General features: G+C 44.5%; 1 long non-coding RNA gene across 1 annotated transcript in view; it reads left to right on the top strand.

The window, feature by feature from the left end:
• LOC107650219 (uncharacterized) overlaps window positions 1–2,521 on the top strand; it is a 70,021-nt gene extending 67,500 nt beyond the window's left edge. Inside the window, exon 4 of the long non-coding RNA XR_008912537.1 lies at window positions 1,515–2,521. This is a non-coding gene — a long non-coding RNA (uncharacterized LOC107650219). The remainder of the gene's footprint in view (window positions 1–1,514) is intronic.
• The last annotated feature ends 6,865 nt before the right edge of the window (window positions 2,522–9,386 follow it).

Genomic DNA, 9,386 nt, shown 5'->3' on the forward strand with positions numbered 1-9,386 from the left:
TTTCTTGGTTTTCCTCCTACCTACCTGACCACTCCTTCTCTGTCTTCTTTTCTGGATTCTCCTCCAGACCAAACTCTCTAACCACAGGTGTCCCACAGGGCTTGGTCCTGGGCCTTCTTCCCTTTTCCTCCTTTCTCTCTTACTTCACTGGGTGATCTCATCAGCCCCTATGGATTTAATGATCATCTCTATGCTGATGATTATCAGCTCTACTTGTCCTGCCCCAGACTCTACTGACCTCCAATCTCCCATTTCCAGCTGCTTTTCAGCCATCTCCAAGTGGATGTCCACTAGACAGCTTAAATTCCGCACATGTCCCAAAGAGAACACATTCTTTTTCTTCTTAAGCCCTCCTCCTCACACCTTCCTGTTACTGCAGAGGGCATAACCATCCCCCTTGTCCATTAGGCTCACAACTGAGGAGTCCTGCTGGATTCCTCACTATCTCCCACCCCCCAAACCCTACTGCCAAGGCTATTGATTTCACCTTTGTGACATCTCTTGAATATACCCCTTTTTCTCCTCTGATGCTATCATCATGCTGGTGCAAGGCTTCATCCCCTCATGCCTAGATCATTGCAACAACTGCTGGGAGGTCTGCCTTCCTCAAGTCTCTCTCCACTCCAATCTATCCTCCATGCAGCCATTTTCCTAAAGTGAAGGGGTGACCACGTTATGCCCCCCTGACACATACACACACACATATACTCAGAAAACCATAGTAACTCCTTATTGCTTTCAGGATCAAATAGAAATCCCTCTGCTTTGCCTTTATAGTCCTTCATCACCTAGCGCCCTCTTTCCTTCTAGTTTTCTCCCATCTTTTGACCTGATTCTTCTCATATTCTTTAATCCAGTGCCACAGGCTTCTTCATGGCTTAGGAATAAGATCCTGTATCTCTCAACTCTGGGAATTTCTGCTGGCTCTTCCCTGCCTCCTGAAACACTCTCCCTCCTCCCTTCTGACCACTGAGCTCCCTGGCTTCCTTGAAGTCCTAGCTAAAATCCTACCTCCTACAGGAAGCCTTTCCCAACCTCTCCTAATTTGAGTGCCTTCCCCCTGTTAATGAGTTCCTGTATGTAGCTTGTCTTCATATGGTCCTTTGCAGGTTGTCTCTCCCATTTAAACCATCAGTTCCTTGAGGGCGGAGATTATCTTTTCTCTCAATTTGTATTCCCAGCATTTAATAAATGTTGAATGATCTATTGATTATTATTATTTTTATCTCATCTTTTCAAGTAGGAAAAGAAGGCAAAAGAAAATCTGGCCTCTGTCTTTGCATCTTTATTATGTGCAACTCACACTTCTTTTTAACCCACAGTGAAGAGGGCTTGTTCTTATGAAGAAGTAAGTTTCGTTATTCCTGCTCATGGGTTGGCCAAACTTTCTAGTCGGTTCAACCCTCAGCACGTCTGGAATCACACCATAAGCCTCCTGATATGAAAACAACCCTTATTTATTTTGGACAGATTAACACCCACCAAGACCAAAGCATTTTCATTTTCTTTTGCAGGACAATGAAGTTAATCAAACAGGATGAAACTGCCTAGCAACACTCATGTCTGTAAATTCTCTGAAATGAAGGAGAAGCTGAATGTAGAAAGGAGAAAAAGCAACAACCCTGACAAAGTGGTTCCCCTGACAGAGAGAGATCCCTGGTCACCAGAGGAAAACTTGGGGAGAATTTTGATCTCATTTACTGGCAGACCTGGGGCAGAACAAATTGGATGTCATGTACAAAGGGTTTTTACAATAAAAAGTTGACTTAGTAGGATTCAACCAACTGGAGCCCTCACTTAGCCATACTCTGGTTTTAGCTCTCCGTCTTTAGGGGCATGTAGAAATGAAGCCCAATCGGCCAACTGGGGGATTGAGGATCAGCATGAATTCACCTCAATCTCCTGAGCTTTCCATGGGATTGACCCTATGCCTCAAGCTACTAAAGTATCCAAGACCTTGCTGCCACTACTTCAACCTGCGCCTAGGCTTTCTTCAGAAATATGGACTGTACCTGGTAGGTGGACTAGTCCAGTTGGGAAGTGGTCATGGCAGCGAGAAAGGTCTTAGAGTTAGTCCAGTGAATCAGAAAGTCACTTAACCCCATCCCCTCCTGACCAAAGCACTGCAACTAATTGGGGTTGGATGGACCATGATCTCAGACCATCAATGGAGCTGGAGTCATCTAATGTGCTTGACGAGCTTCAAAAATGGCGCCAGAGGCCCGAGAGACTTGGCTAGGTTGGGTCGTTGTTCACTTACTTAAGGCAAAGGCCTAACCTAAAAGGCCAAGGACGACTGGCCTTTGCCTTCCCAGACTGATCATTTTGTCTGTTGTTCTGGTGCTGGTCCCTAAGAAAAGCAAATAGCCAGGGCTGGCCAGGGGGACTCCTTTGCAACCCGAGTTTGTTACAAGCATTAGAGAGAGGACTTTGGGAGGCCAGGGAGTGCTCAGGTTGGGCTTTTCTTTGTGTCTTCAGCATTGAGGAAAGAGCTCCAATAAAGGCTTGTTGGCTTCACTGACCCAGCAGTCTGTCCCTCTTCCCAAGAATTCTTAAAATCCCTTCTTTCTGCTGCACTTACAGCCTTGCTGGTGTCTTGGGCTGAACTGGTTTCTTTCTCTATATTATCATTATTGGTAATAGTAGTAAAAGTAGTAGTGGTAGTATAGGAACGGTGGTAGTAGTAATGTTCTTTTCGGGTAATGACTCTCTGGAGAAGGGAGGGAGGAGGTACATTTAGGAAATAAGATTGGTTCAAAAACAAAAGGTATGAATGAAAGATGAAAAAAAATGTTGAAAAGCCCCATGTCATATTGCCCAAACAGTCTCTCAATGGACTATTTTTTCTTCACCTGGAGATCCTGAAAGACAGCCAACAATGGGACACACTGAGTACTGCCTCATTGGTGAGAGAGAGAGAGAGACAGACAGACAGACAGATAGACAGAGACAGAGAGACAGAGAGAGACAGAGAGACAAAGAGAGAGAAGAGAGACAGAGAGAGACAGAGACAGAGACAGAGACAGAGAGACAGCAACAGCAAGACAGACAGAGACAGAGACCCACAGAGAGAGAGTCTTTAAAAGAAGAGTGAAGGATGCCACCACCTGGAGAGGCATGGGGGTAGCCAGGGACATCCATGGCCTCATTCCCAGCATCCAGGGCATCACCATTCCTTTTCCTCATTCTCTCCTTCTCCACTCTGTATACAGAGACACTGGGAAAATCATTTTGCTGAGAAGGAGTCCACAGAATGGGTGTCCCAGAGTGTGGGTCTGAGTGGCCCGGGGCCTGTTTCCCACTAAGTCTCGGGCTTTGGAGGAAGATGGAATGGCTGTTCAGATGGGTTGTTTTCAGTGAAAGGGCAGCATGAGGAGCTGCAGGGGGCCAGTGCTCACTCTTTGGACCACTTGGCATCTCCTTGTTGCTCCTGTGGGTGCTGGGGCTCTTCTGCTGGACCAAGGGGGTCCCAAGGGCTGCCTCTGGCAACACTGCGTCCTCATCATGACTTGGGGTCTCTTCCAGGCTTCAGCTTTTCCTTTGAAAGTTTCAAACAAATGTGGAAAGCCTGGAGAGCTGCATCTCTCCATCAACAGCTCCTTTGGAGGGTCATTTCCCCCTCAGCAGGCATTTAGGGCCTGCCCTGTCTGGGCCTTGGCCAGGCCCTAGACAAGCACTGAAGAAAAGGGCCCCAGACCCGGTCCACAATGGTGGGGTCACCAGCCTATAACTAGGGCTGAGTCTGGATAGGGGAAGGAAGTGAGGTCCTCAGATTGAGTCTCACCTCTTTCTGTGTGACCTATGAATGATGGGAGAGAAGCCAGAGCAGAGGCACTGGTGAGCATTGGTGGAAGGAACCTCCTGTAAGAAAAATCCTCTTCTTAGAGATAATATACCAAGGATGAAAGTGGGGAGAGGAATGAATGGGCACCTCAAGATTTGGCATAATTGAGGTTCCAGAGAACCTTCTCCCCTAAAAAACCCTTACTCACTTCAGGATCACCTCACCCTTACAAAGATATCTGACTGCGCTATTTAACTAAAGATGAATTTAATAACAAGTTTGGTTTGGGAAGGTATTAGGGTAGAGGGAATAGGAATTTCCCTATACTTTGCCACATATTGAGTTTGAGTCTCTCTCAGCTTTTGAGCTGAGGCCATGCCTCACAGGCTGGTAGAGGGTTTCTTTTATTCCTGTCTATGCTAATCTGTGCTAGTTTTCTTAAGTTCAAAGTCTTTAGCTGTAGATAGCAAGTGGAAGAAAAGGTTCTGACCTTGAGAGCTGGTTGGGTCTGTCTCTTCAGACTAGTACCCCTAAAGACCTACCTTACAGTTCAAACTGCTCCCCTTAAATCCATTTGTTTGATGACACAATCACAGGAATCTAGGTAGAGCACACAGTTGGGAATAGAGGTACTTCTATCCCAAGACAGCTCCTTCCAGTCTGGGGGTCCTAACACTAAACCTTACCCTCAAGAGCAAATGTCACTCTCCAACTCTCCCCTTCCCCCACCAACTGTCATCATTGTCCATATCTTCACTCTAACATTCCAACTGCACTTCATTCCACTTCAGTGGCAGAAAGCTCAAAGCTTGATTCAGTTTTCCTTTCCACAATTGTCCCCTTTTTAAGGTCACATTTATTATACTTACCAAGCTACTAAATCTACTTTCTAACTACTCCCCCCAAAATAATAAACTTCCCTCAATTACTCTATCCCTATTCTATTCTAACTTTATCTTCTCTAAGGAATTCTTTGCAGGAAAGTTTTGGGTAAGGATAATTTTGGGGTTTTACAAATAATTTCAGTACAATAAATGTTTGAACAAAAACATTACAAAGAAAATTGAATATTAATGCTAATATTATTTACTCTTGCTAAGTTAAACTAATACAAATATTTTTCCTATTTTATTCATCTAAAATTATTTGCAAACTATTTTATCTATATATATTTCCATTAAACACAATTTCAGCATCAGCTTTACAATAAACAATTCAAAGTTTATTGTCTGCAAATGCAGTTTGTCTATTCCTAAGTATAACAAACTGTCTATGCTATGCTTAATTTAACTTATTCCTAAACTACTTCCTACTTATTATAACAATTCTCTAAATCCTGTTAAAATTAATTGTGTTTGGACTCTGAATAAAATACACACACACACACACACACACACACACACACACACATATATTAGGTAGTCGCCAATTATTTCATTTCTAAATCCCAAATGAATTACTAAAGTAAATGGAATTTTATGGTAGTTTATTTACAATATTTACAATAGAAGGAAGATATTAAGGAATGAGAGAGAAAACTCTGGCTTCTTTTTATATCAGTTAGAATTTCTAAGCCCCAGCCAGGGGAAGAGAGTCTCAAGAAATTGGACCTTACCTGGAGGCTTCACACCTCTAGAAAGGCAGGGTCACTAAGTCAGCTTTTCACTCACCAACAGTCTAAAAGAAGTCTGGGTGTTGGTCTTCCAGTCACTCCTCCAAGTCAGTGCCCAAATCTCTGCATACCCGAATATCACATATTCCCTTCAGTTCCAAGTGACTGATCCTTCACTCCAAGCCCGGGTGACTGACTGTGTTCCTTCAGTCTTTTTTCCCCCCTCTATTTAAAGACCTTTTTCTCTTGTGTCACCTCCCCTAAATTTTGACATCTACCAATCACAGCATACACTTTTCTGCAGGACTGCCCATTCTTTAGTTCTCACCTTCTCTGGTTAGGTTATTCTTTTTTGGCTTAGCACCTCTTTTGTTAAGTTCACCTTTTGTAATTACTTAACACCTTTTTGTGATTAATTCACCTTTTGCAGTTACTTAACACCTTTTTGTAGTTAAAATCTAAAAATAGATTGTAGCTTACAATTCTAGTTTCACAATAAAGGAAGAGTTAAGTATCTTCATTGTTACATTCAGGAGATAGCTAAATCCAATCTTCACAATTCCTAGTCTAATCTATAACCTAATCTTATGTACAACGTATATACATGCTTTGTTACATATTGACAGACCCTATCACTATGTTACTAAACTAATTATAGTATATACATTATTTACAGAGATTACATATAATACAATAATATACATTGTTCCTGCATCCTGATGTTAGTCAAATGGAAATATCTATTTAGCTTTCTATTTGCCCAAGACCTTATGGAACTAACTATATGTTGGTTGTCTCTTGAACCAAGGATGACGATTGTCTTTGTGCGTTTTTGTGCACAAAGACACCTGTGCATGAAGATTTAAGTGGAAAAGTCGATGCACAGAGACAGTCCCACTCTCTCGGCGTTGGAAGCCTGGGTCCAGTGGCACAAAAAGTCGTTACACCTGGAGACTTCCTCAGCTGCATTGGATGGCCGTGTTGTTTTTTATGCTCCAACATGCCCTGAGCACTCCACAGTGCTTTGCTGCGTCGCCCTCTCAGCCGTTGAATCTTCTTGTTGGTTTCTTCCGCCTGTTCCGCCGAAGCAGTCTTCACATGCTGGGTGAGCAAAGCCCTGGTTCATCAGGGGTTGACGATCTGATGGCTGCCCTCACAAGGTTTAACCGGCCTGTCAAGGTCATTGCCCGGGGTGTGGCCGCTGCCGCATGCTAGCAGCTACTGGGAGCCACAAGTGAGAGCTGGGTGTCAGGTGAGGGTCAGTGGCTGGAGAGCTGCCCTAGAAGGGCACGACAAGCCCTCCATACCAGAGATATTACCCCTCCCTGAGCACCCCATATACCCCAACTATATACATATTTACAACTAACTACATACATACTATATACAACTAACTATATACATATTTACATTTTGCATAAATGCAATTTCAGTGACTCATTTATTTACATGAGGCCTCCCAATATACGTCAGTTTGTAATTTTGTGTTTTGTGTCTAGTAGTGTTGTGCTGAATGGATACTTATCAAGTTTCTTCAGATTTCCACTTCTCATGTTGACTAATGGCTCTCTCTTCCAAGTTATGTAGATTGCATGCTATTTCCCTAATATGTGAAATTAATTTTGTTTTGTGCTTTTGCCACACTCAGTCTTACATATAAGTCCCATTTTCTGTCTATCCTTTTATAAACAAATTTACAAAGTTCAAAGTCTTGGCTGTCCATTTCAGCTTTTTTCTTTTTGTTTCTTTTCTCTAGCAGCTTTTCTTGATGCTTTTCCTCTGGGATGCTTTAAAATCTTTTCCTCTGGGCTGGAAACTTGTCATCTTCTTGTCACTGTGGCATGCTATTTCCTTAATATGTGAAATTAATTTTGGTTTTGTGCTTTTTCTCTTTGGCATAATGTTTTTGAAATTTTCCGGCCATGGGGTCAAAGGAGGACTATTCCTGGTTTCCTCGATAAATTCATTTCTCTCTTGCTTTGTGAGCAATTCCTCCATCAATAGGAAAAATTCAGCACATTCCGGGTCACAGATTTTTGTTGCCCTTTGGAATTCTTTGATGACTTTATTAGGCTTGTCAAAAAACTGAGGAGCTCTATGTTTAATATTTTCCAGGTCTTCAGAGGTGAATTGTTTACAGGATTTTACATTAAATATTTCATCATGATTAATAATTGGGACATCTCTAAGAGGGAACAAATTTACTGGGGTCTTATTTAACTTAGCTGCCTCTCTTTCTAATCTAGTTTGTTCTTTACTGTTTACTTCCGTTACATCCTCAGCCATAACATCCTCCTTTAAATCATATCCAGCAATATTATTCTGTATCATTCCATATTTAATACATTGTTCCATAGCATCAATCTTTGCTTGAATTGCTACTAGCATTTGTTTTAGTTCCGAATCTCTGGTCAGCCATTGAAATATTACTTTCATTTTACCAACAATTGCAAAAAAACCAGTTTTCTTCATTTATACTGAACCAACAATCATAAACTCACAAGAGGTACATAGGAACAAACCATTGGTGGAGAAAATCTCCACACTAGGAGGACCTCAGGAAGCTCATGCTGAGCTGGAGAATGAGGGACAAGATGGATGGAGTCTTAGCACATAACAAGGATGTCTGCAGCTCATGAGCCCCTCTCCAGCTTGTAGCAGTCTTCGTTGTTTCTCTCATACACAAATACTTTACTGAGAAAATGTTGCTTTCGGTGAAAGGGACCAGGGAGACTAGACCCAATGGTATGGAGATCTCTGAGGAAGTAAAGGCATTGCCCTGGGGAGTATCAGAGAAGGCTTCAGGAGGAGGTGGCACTTCACTCAAGTTTGGAAAAAAGCATAAGGAAGCCACAGGTAGAAATGATTCCTATTTGTTACCACCCCCTCCCCGTGCCCCCACCCATAGGACCCATTTTCCCCTGGGCAGGGCAGCTCAGAGAGTGGATGCTCTGCTGTGAGCTCCAGGGTCAGAGCTCTGCTTGCCTACCACTGCCAAGGCTAGGGATGGATCAAGCCCAGCAGGAGCCAAGGCCTGAATAGAGGGGTTGGCAGAAGTCCTGGTCTTGGCAGAGGATACCGAAGGCAGACCACAAGGTTAGAACATCAAGTGAAGCCAGGAGGCTGGCCTCGTGGGGCTGAGCCCCCTCTCCAGGGTGGGGCTGTTTCTTCTTCCATCAGGCATTGCTGAGCTGACCCCCCCCCTCCCAGCTTCAGGGCTCTCTCTTGAAACAAAGAATAAATGAAGCAACTATGTAGACAAGGCTCTGTCCCCATAGATTCCCCCTCCACCTCTTCAGATAAAAAGAGAACTTAACCCCCTGTTCTATCCCAAGTTCTGTGGCCTTTTACCTAAGCCCTGAGTTCAAATCCTACCTCTGTCATGTTCTGTGATCTGGGGCAAGTCACTGTGTCTTTGGGGCCTGGACAACAAGGTCCATAAGCTCACATCTGGCTTTAGAGCCAGAACCACAGGGTGCCTGGATTGCCCTTTGGGGGTTCTGTGCTCTGCAAGGGGCAGCAGCCTACATCCGGCACCTCCTTCCTCTGCCTGCCGGCCACAGGCTGATGCCAATGGGCTCTGACACCTTCTCCGCCAGTGGGTGGTGCTCTGGTCCCAAATGCCCTGCGGTCAGCAGCCACCGGCTGCCCAGGCTGACCTGGCCTCCTGGAGGCTGTCTGGAGGGGCCTTGTTCCCCTATCTGAGGGCCCACGAGGGCCTTCTCTGATGGAGCTGCTCTCCGGTGGCCACCTGGGCCGAGCGGGCTGGGCCTCGGGCTTCAGCTCCTGGTCAGTGCCTCGTCTGAGGCCACAAGGGCCTTTGCTGACTCAGTGGCCCAGGGCTCCTCCTCCTTATTTAGTCTTCTCATCGGGCCTCAGGAGCCGGCCTCTGGGGGCACACTCTAAATATTTACCCGGCTGGAATGCCTGCTGGCCCTGCCTTTCCCTTCAGGATTCTCCAGCGGCTCCAGGAAGCTTGGACTTCAGGGA

The sequence above is a fragment of the Monodelphis domestica genome, chromosome 5, assembly GCF_027887165.1.
Source record: "Monodelphis domestica isolate mMonDom1 chromosome 5, mMonDom1.pri, whole genome shotgun sequence".
Lineage (NCBI taxonomy): Eukaryota > Metazoa > Chordata > Mammalia > Didelphimorphia > Didelphidae > Monodelphis > Monodelphis domestica.